General features: G+C 33.9%; 1 long non-coding RNA gene across 1 annotated transcript in view; it reads right to left on the reverse strand.

Annotated features, from left to right (window-relative positions):
• LOC109263444 (uncharacterized) overlaps window positions 1-13,049 on the reverse strand; it is a 384,076-nt gene that overhangs the window by 252,843 nt on the left and 118,184 nt on the right. The gene's annotated exons all lie outside the window — the stretch shown is intronic.

Raw genomic sequence — 13,049 nt, forward strand, 5'->3', positions numbered from 1 at the left:
TTAAAGTTTAAAATATATAACATAATATTAAATATAGTCTATAGATTCATATGTAGATAGAAAAAAATAAAGATCTGCACAGACATGATTAAGACAAATTTAGAATAGACAAATTTAGAACGGAATCAAGAAAAAGATATCAGGATTATGGAGGCATACATAGAAGACTTTAACTATATTTTTAATTTTTCTTTCTTAAGTTGAATTATGAGTATATGGTGTCAATTACATTCTTCTTAACTTTGTGAATTACTGAAATATTTCATAACAATATTTAAATAAACTTTTCACTTTGGAATAATTTTAGATGTATGAAAAAGTTGCAAACATAGTACAGAATTCCTATATACTCTTCACCCAGTTTTCCCCATCTTATATTAGTTGACATCTTACATTACTATGAAATATTTGTCAAAACAAAAAAGCTAACATGGGTGCATTATTACTAATCAAACTCCAGGCTTTAATTGCCTTTCACCAGTTTTTCCATTAATGCCTTATTTCTGCTCCAGGATCCAATGTAGGGACCACATTGTATTTAGTTGTTATGTCTTCCCCAGTCTCTTCTGGTCTGTAATCGTTTCTCAATCTCTCCTTGTTTTTCATGATATTCAGTCTAGAGCACTACTGGACAAAGATCCTAAAATGTCTCCTACTGGCCTTTGTGGTGGTTTCCCTTATGTTTAGATTGGGGTTACAGATGTTTGGAAAGGAAACAACAGAAGTATATACTCTTCTCATCACATCACATCACATCACATCACATCACATCACATCACATCAGGGGTATTGTTATCCACATGACATCACTGTTGATGTTCATTTTCATCACTTGGTTAAGACAGTGCTTGTCAGGGCTCTCCACAATAAAGTTAACTGTCTTCCCTTTCCTTGTTCTAGTCTTAGGAAATGAGTCACTTAGCCTAGCTCACTCTCAAGGGGAAAGAGTGTAGTGTGTAAGGCAAAGGGGGCAGAATTAAGCTCCACCTCCTGTAGAGGGAAGTATCTACACATAGGTAACAATTTTTTGAAAAAGAAAATTGAGTGTAGCATAACAAGAGAACAGGAGACATGAACAGGAGACATGAAGAGAAGAAAATTATACTCCCAGAAACATCCAAGGCTTTTCTGTGACCTGTGGAGACAATAGGATTTCCTATTCTTAGGATAAATATATGTGCACATTCAAAATGTCAAAACAGTCTCTTCTAGGAGTTCTTTCTTTAACTGTTCAAAGAATAACCAAATTTTCTAACAGGTAACCATTCTCTAAGCCTAGATAGTAATACCTGCTTTAATAAAAATGTAATAGTTGTTCTATTTAATAGAAAATTTCCTTTACAAGCATTTGACCACCTATTGTATTCAAGAGAATGGACTGGCACTGTGAAAAATTTCTTCTGAAATATGCACAATGTTTAGTACTTGCCAACCAAGGAGGTTATAATCTGGTATAGAGGGAGAGGGTTTAGATAGTTTGAAGATAAGTGCCCATATAACAATAGCCCAAGTCACACTGGGTTTGTTACCATGACAGAAATACTAATTCTGTATTGGAAGAGGAAAATATAGAATCCAAGTGAGAGGTATCTAGTGAGACTGTGCTTGCTGTGTATCATCTCTAGGAAATTCTCCTTGTCTTTTTCTAGAGAGGCACGATATCTGAGATCTGGGGTCCTGATCAACTTAAGTGGTAGATTCTACAACAGAAGACACCCATAAAAAACAAAACCAGCACTGCTATAAATACAGTCAATGCCAGAGTATAGTGTAGAAAGAAGAAAACTAAAAAATTACTCCTAACAAAGAAATAAAGATTAAAAATTTTCACTGCATTAGTGTACTGCTCAGAAAACACTGGAATGACTCCTATTTGTTATCCATCCTCTCCTTGGCTCTGTGCCAACTTGTATTATCATACTTCTCCAGTCTTATTTCTCACTAGCTTCAACATGGCCCGACTGCTTCCATTAATTCAACTGTTTATTCTACTTTGCTCACAGTTTCCAAGATGAGGCCTCTAAATCTTGTACATTAGCCAAGAGATCGTTTTCCTTGTGAACCATTTATACCCAGTTCAGATAAACTCAAGCAAAACAAACAAACAAACAAACAAACAGTGGAGGGGTATGGCAACTGTCTCACATAACTGAAAATTCAGGGCACTGGCTGTGATGACTGGTTCCGATTTTCTCTCTGGGTACTTCATTTTCAGGCAGGCTCTCCATTTACAGTGGTTCCTGGATACTAAGGAGCATATCCTCACACCATAGCAACTTCAGCAGAAAGAGATCTTATTTTTCCAATAATTCCATGAAAACCCTAGGACTGAATCTTATTGGACTGACAGGTCACATGTCCACCTTTGAAACAATAACCATGGTCAGGAAAGGAATATGCTAATTTGGTAGACCTGGATCACATGCTCACCCTTGACTTTGAGAAAAGAAAGGTAGCAGTCACATTGAAATCAAAGGACTGACAGGGAGTAGTGGTTCTCCAGAGTAAAATATGTTTCTTTTCTGTGATCATAAGGCAGAATGAGTACCCAATGGGCAAAAACAGTCGTATCTATCTTATCCTGTCTGCGTCATTTCCCCAAGTAGAATTCACTCATTTTTCTCATTTATCTCCTTAGATGGCTCACATCTCTGCTGTTCCTCATGTTTTTTTCTCATAAAATGTGTCATCTGCTCTGACACTTGAAAAACTTTGCTTATCTTTTAATAGCCTGTTTATATGTCCTCTCTTTTGTTAAGACTTCCATTAATGCTCCAGTCATGTAATTGCTCTATGATTCCATAGGATCACATGTTCCTCCATTTGATATTTCTCTCATTCCACCATATTAAGGTAATTTGTGTAATATAAATGCTTTGAGGGCAGAGAAGGTACCATTACCATCTTAGTTTCACTTGTCCTGAAGCAAAATGTCATATGAAAAGGAGTCATTTGATAAACACTTGTTAGACACATCCAAATCCTTCCTGCCTCAAATCTCTTCCCCTATTAATTCTTTCCCACTTTGATCAGCCATTTATTGGGAATTCTGTCCATATTTATACACACTTTTTGTTCTGTTGCTTCTGCCAGGCTCTAAGTCTCACAGAATCTACCTGATCCTCAGCAATGGGGTCATCTTTGTTCTATTCCCTAGAGACTACAGGCCATTACTGAGCTGAGGTGGAGGGATTTAAAGCATTTTCACCAAACACCTTAGAGAACTGCATTAACTAGTCCAGTTCCTCTTCTGTCCACGCTTCTGCCTTGGTGAGCTACATGGCACCCATTTCCTCTAGAACTGATTCTGTGTATAATCGATGGAATAAGGGGTTGGCATGCATTATAAAAGAGCAAGTTTTTATAGTCAAAAGATTTGTGACTAAACACAAATTACTTAATCTGAGCCTTGTTTGTTCATCTATGAAGAGGGATTTTTAAAATGCTTAACTTCACAGGGTTTTCTCAAGTATAAAATAAAATAACAAATATAAAGAGCCTAGCACAACATCTGATATATAACATGTAACAAATGCTCCCAGTCTCTGCTAAAAGTCAATAGACCAGCTAACCTTCTTCCTTTCTTCCTCTATAAAACCTTCCCATCAAGGAATCTTATAGGGATATGCTTACTTACATGACCAAATACCATATTAGATAATTGAAAATTTAGTTGCTGTAATCAAAAAACTTTCTGAAAATACCAATGGAATGAGATTTCTTCTGCAGAACCCAAGACCAAGTACAAATCTCTTCCCTAAACTAAGCCTATATCTTCCTTCGTTATCCTAAAATTCTAACTAGTTAAATCCTCAGAATTGTATAAAGATGGTCCCATTTTATCCTGCAATTCCAAAGCCTTCATAACTTTCTTTTTCTAAGCCCCAGAGCCTGGGATTCATGTCTTGCTCAGATCCATGCCTTGTTCAATTCATAAACAGAACAATATGGGCTGAAACCAATGCCAAGTTCCATAATCAGGATACGCATGAACAAGTGCAAATAAAGAACTCAGAGACTTCCCTAAATATTCTTGGGGTAGATATTAGGGTGGTAAAGAGATAGGGAGGAAAAAAGGCAAGAAGCCATCATTTAATTATTGTTTTATTTCTTATGGTAAAAAATGATGAACACAAAGAGCTGTTATCCTATTGTCCCCAGGAAAAAAAAAAAGAAAGAAACTTCCTTCCAAAAAGTATACTATAGAAAGGGCAATAAAGGAGTAACTTTACAGTGGAGAAATCTAACAAACATTGCCTCAGCCAGGTAATAGATGTTAATATTAGCAATGCTAAGTCACGTTGGGAGCACATACCCTCAACATGTGTGATAAAAATAATCTTTATACTTACTTTTATGGTCATAGTCTCAAAAACCCATAACCCTAGTTTAATCACAAGAAAAACATCAGACAAATTCCAGTGGAGAGACATTCCACAAAATACCCATCCAGTACTATTCAAAACTGTTGAGGTCATCAAAAACAAAGAAATGTCAGAAAAATTATCACAGTCTAGAAAAGCCTAAGGATACATAACTAAATGTATTATGGTATCTATCCTAGATGGGATCCTGGAACAGAAAAAGGACATTAAATAAAAACAAAGAAAATTGAAATAAAGTACGAAGTTTAGTTAATGTATCACTATTAGTTCAATAGTGGGACAAATGTGATTTGATTAATGTAATAAATGTTAACAATAAGGGACACTAAGTGTAGGGCATATGGGAACCCTGTGCTACCTTTATAACTTGCCCATAAATCTAAAACTATTCTAAAATAAGGAGTGTATTTTTTTAACCTGCCTACTGAATTTTAAGAAAAATAAATAAAAATAAATTCTTACCTAGACAGATGTAGTGAAAGTGTGGAACACCAAAGATAAAGAGAAGATCTTAAAAGCAACCAAAGAGAAAAGACAGATAAATTAAAAAGACTATCAGCTTACTTCTCACCAGCACAGTGGAAGCTAGAAAACAGCAGGTTAATATTTTCAAAGTGCTTAGAGAAAAAAACTTCAATTTAGAATCATATGCCCAGAAAAAAAATTCTTTGAAAATAAACAAAAGCAAAAGAGTGACATTTTTAGAGAAATTAAGATGTGAGATTTTACCATCTACCAACCCACATTAAGGAAATTATAAAGGATATTCATGGGGCAGCAGAAGAAAAATGACTGCAGATAACAGTCAAATATAGACAAATAGAAAATTTGGACTACCAAAACCAATAATAAAGATACCTAATTCTCATTATCAAAAAATATTGGAATTAAAATTCATATAAATAAAGAGAGGGATAACAATAGTAAATTTTTCTTTGGTATTACATAAAGAAGGCAAAGGTACTGTTTAAATTTAGGTTTAAATTAAATATCTGTATCCATATTACTAGGACAATCATTAAAAGAATAGAAATAGAATCTACCACTTCCAAACTAGTCAAGGAGGAAATTAGGAATGAGAAAAAAAAAATTTTGTTATTCAAAAGGAAGGCAAAAAGAGAGAGAGAGAGAGAGAAACAAAAAGGCAAGTAGAATAAAGCAGAATGAATGCATAACATAAAACAAAATGAACTGCAATATATTAGTCATTATTAATAATAATTAGCAAACTCTCTGGATAAAAACACAATATTAAGATTGGACCATAAACAAAAACAAAATCTAGCTGTACTCACTTCTCAAAAGACACACTAACCATAAAGTCATAGAAAAGTTGAAAGCATATTTAATGGAAAAATACAACAGGTATTTGGGGAGTGTGCAAGGTTCACTTCAAGGACTCACACGACTCAACAGATAGTCCTACTCATGGCTAAGATTTATTACATTAAAAAAAACACAAAGAAAATCAGCAAAGAGAAGTTCAGAGAAAGTCAAGTATAAGCTTCCAAGAGTCCTCTCCCAATGGAGTCACATAAGGCATGCTTAATTCTCAAAACAATGAATTATAACAGAATTTGTAAAATGTTGTCTACTAGAGAAGCTCATTAAAGACTCAGTGCCCAGGGATTTAATTGGAGGCTGGTCATGGTTAAGATTCTCAAAATTGACCCGTAGATTCAATAAAATTCCAGTGAAAGTCTTTATAGATTTATTCACTGAATTTGATAATCTGATTCTAAAAGTTACACAGAATATCAAACAGCCAAGAATAACCTAAACATTCCAGAAAGAGAAGAACAAGGTCAGGGAAATTGTTTTACCAGTATGAAGAATTACTTTAAACCTATAATAATTAAGGCACTGTATTGTCAGAGAAACAGACAAGTTAACCAATGGTGAGCAGAATAAAGAGGCCAGAACGAGTCTCACCATATAAGGAAGATTTGGGACAGAGTCGGCTTCACAAGATGATCATTTGAATAAATGGTGCTGGAATAGTTGGTTTTCCATATGAAATGAAAAAGAAATTAAATTTAATTGTTATCACTCACTAAACACAAAAATAAATTCCAGATGGATTAAATACTTAAATGAAGAAGCAAAATTTTAAACTATTTAGAAGAAAATATGGGAAAATATTTATAAAATCTCAGAGTAGGGAATAATTTCTTATACAATATGCAAAAAGTACAAGTCATAAAAGAAATGATAATCCTTGATGGTAAAATCAAGAACTACTACTCATCAAAACTTACCATAAAGAAAGTAGAATGTTAAGCAACAATTAATGGGAAGTACATGTGGAATATTTAACCAACAAAATACTAGCCTGAGGGGAAAAATTTCCTTTGAAGAAATTTAAAATCATTTTAAAATCCCACAGAAAAACTGGTAAAGGCACAAATACAAATGTAACAGAAAAATAAATACTAATGGTATCATTCATATATGTTATTTCATACATAGATATAAAAATTATCCAGTAAGTTTAAACTAAAATAATGCAATATGATTTTATATACATCATCAGATTGGGGAAAAAAAGTAGTAGTCTAACATTATCAAGTTTTCATGAGGTTGTTGATTTATAGGTAGTTTCATATGCTGCTGGAGGGTACAACTTCTCTGAAAAATTATTGGCATTGCCTACTAAAGTTAAGGACATGCATTCTTTATGATCCAAAATTCACTTCCAGTGAAATATTTCAACACTTGCCTCTTGAAACATGGATATGAACGTTCACAGCAACAACTGTTAATCTATACCCCCCCAAAATACATTGATGATTAAATGTATGAAAAAGGAATTTGGTTTGTCCATACAATGAAATACTCTACAGCAGAGAAAATGAACAAAGTAGAGCAATATACAGCAATATGGATGGATATCAAATCATAATGTGAAATGAAACGACTAGGTCACATAAGAACACATACAGTATAATTCCTTTTACAAAGAACAAAGCTAAAATTATATATGTTTTAGAGGTATATATATATGGTAAAACTATAAATAAAAGCTAGGGAATAATTAGTTATCTCTTAGAGGGAAGAAGAGAGATGGATCATGAAGACACACAGCAAGGCTTCAAATTACACCATGTTCCAATGTTCTGGGAACAGAGGGGAAATGAGCCTGGTGCCTTAGAGGAACAACAAAAACAACTGAGTGGCTAGAAATGTCTGAACTCAGTGAAGAGTGATAGGGAATAAAGAGAGGGAAGGAGGAGGATGGACATGCAAAGCCAAGGGAAAGGTTAGAACATTATCCTGAGTATAAAGAGAAGCCTCCTCTTGAGTTGGGAGTAGTGTGATTTGATGTTTGTTTTTAAATACTCAAGCTTGGTGTGTGTGAGATCTAACTGGATAGGAGCAAGAGTCAACTCTGGAGGCCAGTTAGGAGGCTATTTCAGTAATACAGGCAGGAGACAAAGGTTTCTTGGACAAGAGTGATAGTGGAAGTAGTAAAAAGTGATCCAATTTGGAGACGTATTTGAAGATAAAAGACTTGCTGATTATAGGATTTGTGCCAAGGTTGAAAACCCAGATTCAAGCTTATCTCTGGGTTTTTGAGCAAAGCAACTGGATGAATACGGGTGTCATTTTTGAAGTGGACACTAGAAGAGCAAGTTTGGAAATTAGTGAAAATCAAGAATTCTATTTAGGAAATGCTACCTTGAGACACTTGTCAGACAACCCAGTTGGATATATGTCTGGATCTCAGAGGTGAGGTAAGGATATATGTCATATTTCACTGATTCTATGATATGGTTTTTTTTTTCATATTTTAGTATCTTTGAAATTGAGGTGTGTCTTACAATCTTAGAAGATTGGTTAGAATCAATGTTGTCTTACAATGAAAATTGACATTTTTTTCGTTCTTAGTATATGAAATAATGATGCATCTTATAATCAATAGGATCTTAGATCCTTTGAATTACAGAATGCTTGAAAGACATCAAAATATAGAAGGCATTAAAGCCATGGAACTGTGAGATCACTCAGGAAGTAAGTAAAAGTAGAGAGGGAAAAAGATGGAAGAATGGGCCCTGGGGACGGAGGCCTGGGATACTTATAGACCTGGAAGGAGAGAGGCTGGCAAAAGAGAACTGAAAGGGTGGCCAGTGAATCATGAAAAAGAGTTAAAAGCCAGTGGTATCTTGAAAATCATAAAATTATTTCAAAAAGGAGGGAAGAAGAGATCTGTTGTGTCAGATACAGCTGAGAAAATAAAAAACAATGAAGGTTGAGAATGAAGAAGAAAGAAAGATACCAGTTTTCTAATTAGGAATGGTTCAGAAGAATGGCAGGGACAAAAGCCTGATGGGGATGGAAAAAGCAGGGCTGGGGGCAGGGAGGAGGAGAGCAAGTAGAGCCAATGGTGTCTCTAAGTCATTTAGTATATTTACTGATTTTTGTTTTCTTATCCCAACTAGAATAGAATATTCCTTAAGGTAGAGATCTTTGTTTTGTTGTCTTTGTTTGATTGCTTATATTCTAAGAGCCTGATATAGTGCCAGATGCTCCATAAATATTTTTCGAATTGAACTGACTCTTTTCAGTTTTGCTATAAAATAGAGCTGAGAAATGGAGCAATAGTGAATTTTAATGGTCTTTTATATAGAGAATGAGTGGCATTCTGGCAGCCTTTCTCCACAAAAGACAACCAGCAAATAGAAATTATTGTAGGGCAGATTTGAGCTCAAAATAATCAAGAACATAAGAGGAGGCTGCTGTTTGCAGAGAGGTAGTGAGGGTACAATCATTGGCTAAAGCAGATAATAAGCTACAAAAGAGTATCAGAAAATGCTGGATTTTTAGGGAGGATTAAGGAATTATTGAACAGAAAAGTAAACTGAAGTACCTTCAAAGTTTAAAATTTTTCTTTTCAGGGGTTCCTGGGTGGCTCAGTCAATTAAGCATCCGACTTCAGATCAGGTCATGATCTCACTGCTTCCCTCTGGAGTTCGAACCCTGCGTCAGGCTCTATGCTGACAGCTCAGAGCTGTCTCTGCCCCTCCCCCACTCGTACTCTTTCTCTGTCTCTCTCAAAAATAAATAGACATTGCAATTTTTTTTTTAATTTTTCTTTTCAGAGTCACTGTAATTTTTAAGTCCCAGATTCATCTCATCCTGTCACCTGGGGCATTCTGAGCCATTCTGAGCATTCTCTTTTAGGGAATACAAATTTATAAAATTAAAGTCCAAGCAAAATATAATTTTAAAGGTAACTGACATGAAACATAATTTTATGCATTTCAACACCAATTTTAATAATGTATGCCCATTTGTGCCATTGGATTAACATACCTAATTGAGCTTTCTCATAAATATAAAAAAGAAGAAAATAAAAGGAAACAAAGAAAAAGAATGAAAGGGGCATTTGGTTATATTCAAATTATACAATTGAATTGCATCTGTTTGTAATACCTCCCAGTCTCTATTGCATGAATCTCATAACTATTTCAGAGACAAATCAATTATATTAGAAAAACTTTTGCTATTATTCCAATAGTTCTTTGAATAAGTGGCAAAATCCCAGAACTGAACTTCAATACTAATCTATTTAATCCTAAAGCAGGTTTGAAGCAGTCAGAATAATTTCAGTGAACTATTCGCTAAATGCTGAGTGTCTGAAGATACCTATTGAAGTTTTTCTTAAATATTATTAAATAACTTTAAAGAACATTAATTCTAAATTATCACTTAAACAAAATTAAACTTTTCACATTATTATTATAAAGCACAGTAAAAGTTATCAAATTGTCCTTGGATTCTGAAGCATGTCCTATAGCGTGTTGTGGCCAATCTGCTCAGAAATCCTTCTGCTGAATTTTTCTCTGCAGGCTGGCTGCAGAGCCAGGAATAGGTTAATGAAATGCATGCATGGAATGAAAAAACAAATTATAAGTGGTAATTCAGCCACTAAACCTTCGCAAGGCTGGGGGGAAATAGGAAAATAAAGCTAATCTTATTTCATTTTTCTTTATATACTCAAAATGTCATCTCATAAATCCCATTTTCTGTTTCCATAAAGATTCTGTGTTAGAACTATTGTTTATTAAAAGTTCTGCTGCCATATGGATAACTTTAAAAAATCTCCCCCCAAACCTGTACTATGTGCAAATATCCAGCAATTTTACATTCATGGTCTAAAATTTTAATTTAAATTCCCTTCATTTCCTTAAAAAATAAACGTGGTGCACTATGTAAAGGAACTATGTAAATATCAGGACCTTGAACTTTAGTATAAGAACTTCTCTCAAAATATATTTATATGAACCACAAACAACTCAGAAAATTTCCTTACTAGAATCATGCTTCTAGTTAACAGTATTTTGTTTTTTTAGAATGTCTTTGAAGCTTCATAGACTTAGATTTTTAGCCCACTAGATTAATAATGTACTATAAAGTGTGAAGCTGACATCATAAAATAAATTTGGAACACAATATACAAGCTCCTATATTAAAATATCAGGGGATATATTAAGGAAATGAATTAAAATATATCATCTACAATTCTAAGTGTACAAACAGCAACATAGGGATATCTAGCTGAAAACAATACCACTTTCGAATGAATACTAAAAAACAAGATATATAAACTGTGCAGTATTTGTGATTTTACATAGATGCACTTTTTATCTTAAAATAGGAACTCTGAGAAACAAACACTGAAATGATCAGTATTAATTCTATAGAAATATAATAGAAGTCTAAATCACTGAAAACAAAATTAAAATAGAGCCAACACATTCTCATGTTCCTCCTTAAAAATATATTATTTTCTTTTCCTAGTAGCTTTTTTGAGTAAAACTCCTGAAGCCTCTGAACACTGGACCTTCGTTTTCAGCTTAAATTTTAAGAATACGAGAACAATTTGATGTTACCAAATTTTTCACCTGAACGTTTGCAAAGGACTGTTGTTCTCTGACCTAACAATGATATGTCAGATTCTGCTTTTGCATCTAATTAAAAATTCAGATAGAGTCAACTCAGAAAATATAAATAAATGTCTTTAAACACATTCTAGCTCTTTTCAAAATATGCCTTCTAATACTTACACTGTAAAATGCAAGCTCTTTAATATGCACAACTTCCAACAAAAAAACACAAGTTTTGAAAAATCTCTCAGTGTGCCAGTTCCTTGAGAGCTTTCCACAGAATGCTCTAGTTTCTTATCATGGAGTTTAAAAGGCGGTTTAGTTGTAAGAACTTTAATACTAACATCCTTAGAACCCAGTGAAAGACAATGACCATATTGTAAGGAAAAATTCCATTCATCTTTATTTATGTATTAAATACTTATTCCGCTTGATGTCTAGGAGGTTTATTTTTAAACTTCTGAGGATAGAAGAATAGCAGGTTTGCAGATCACTTAGGGGGAAAAATACATATTTTAACACAATCACATAAATGGCCTTTTGGAGAATTAGTTTAAATTTTCCCACTCTGCTGTGAAGCACCTTCATATTAATAAGCAAATGCACATAATAAAAAGAAGCCATCACGGCAGCAGTTAAAGTATCCTTTGGTTGCTGTATTACAGCAAACGCAGAGTTTGCGTAAGTGCTGTTAGGCTTTCAAAAAATAGTAACTTGAATTCTAAAGAAAGGCCAAAGGTCACTTATCTCTACATGTAAACCTAACTCAAACTCTAAGAAAAGGCTGAAAGATCACTTCTATCAGTAAACCATCATTGGAAACTGATTTCTCATTTGTACAAAAGAAAACGACTTTTTGAAAAACTGCTTTTGAATTCATCGTTTCAAATCAGGGCCATGATAAATTTGGGGAGCAGGGAGGTAGAAACCATAATGAAGAATGGAAAAATTGGCTTATCTGACTTTCTTAGCCCCTGGTATTTGAGCCTAGAGTCTTTGAAAAAAGACTGAAAAAGTAACAGTAAGGTAATTGTATATCATTTGTATGTATTAAACTTTTTAAACTCAGATTTTTTTTTAAAAAGGGCCCATCTAAATTATATTTCTACCCTTAAAACTCTCATGACATATTTAAAAATCAGTCTTAAATATCACATACAATTGTCTGTCCTTATTTATCCCAAAATGGCAATGTGTTATTTTTTCATGTGTAAAAGCCCTCATGTTTACAACCAATATACCAGAAACGTATGCTAAAATAAGTTTAAGTATTCTGTGTTAGTAATGATGGTGTTAGATAAATACCTGATAATTAGCAAATCTGTCTAAGTTGGGGGGGGGGGTGTATTTTAGTTCAGATAACTGACTACAGAATTAAGCCACAAACTGAAAAATAAGAATAAGAATCATGGCCCTTCCTAAATTTTATCTGCTGGCAATCCAAATGCATGTATCTCTAAACCTTAAAGGAAAGGATCCTTGTCTTAGTCCAGAATTTGCAATATAGCAAAGAGGAAAAATGGAATTTTGAGTCAGATGATCTGGGACAGAGCCCTGGCTGGGTAAGAGTTAATCACCAAACTCCTAAATGTGTAAGTTTCTTATCTGCAAAATGGGCCTACCACCATCCAGCTCCCAGGTGATGCTGAAGTTAAATGAAATAGTGTACTGCTAGGCAAATAATCAGGAAAGCAATAACTTTTTTCTTCCTTTACAATATGAATATGCTCTCCAATAGATACCTAATATTCTTTTTTGTTGTTTTAAGTAGCATTTG

This window comes from Panthera pardus, unplaced genomic scaffold, assembly GCF_024362965.1.
Source record: "Panthera pardus isolate Hobbes unplaced genomic scaffold, ASM2436296v1 HiC_scaffold_17, whole genome shotgun sequence".
NCBI lineage: Eukaryota > Metazoa > Chordata > Mammalia > Carnivora > Felidae > Panthera > Panthera pardus.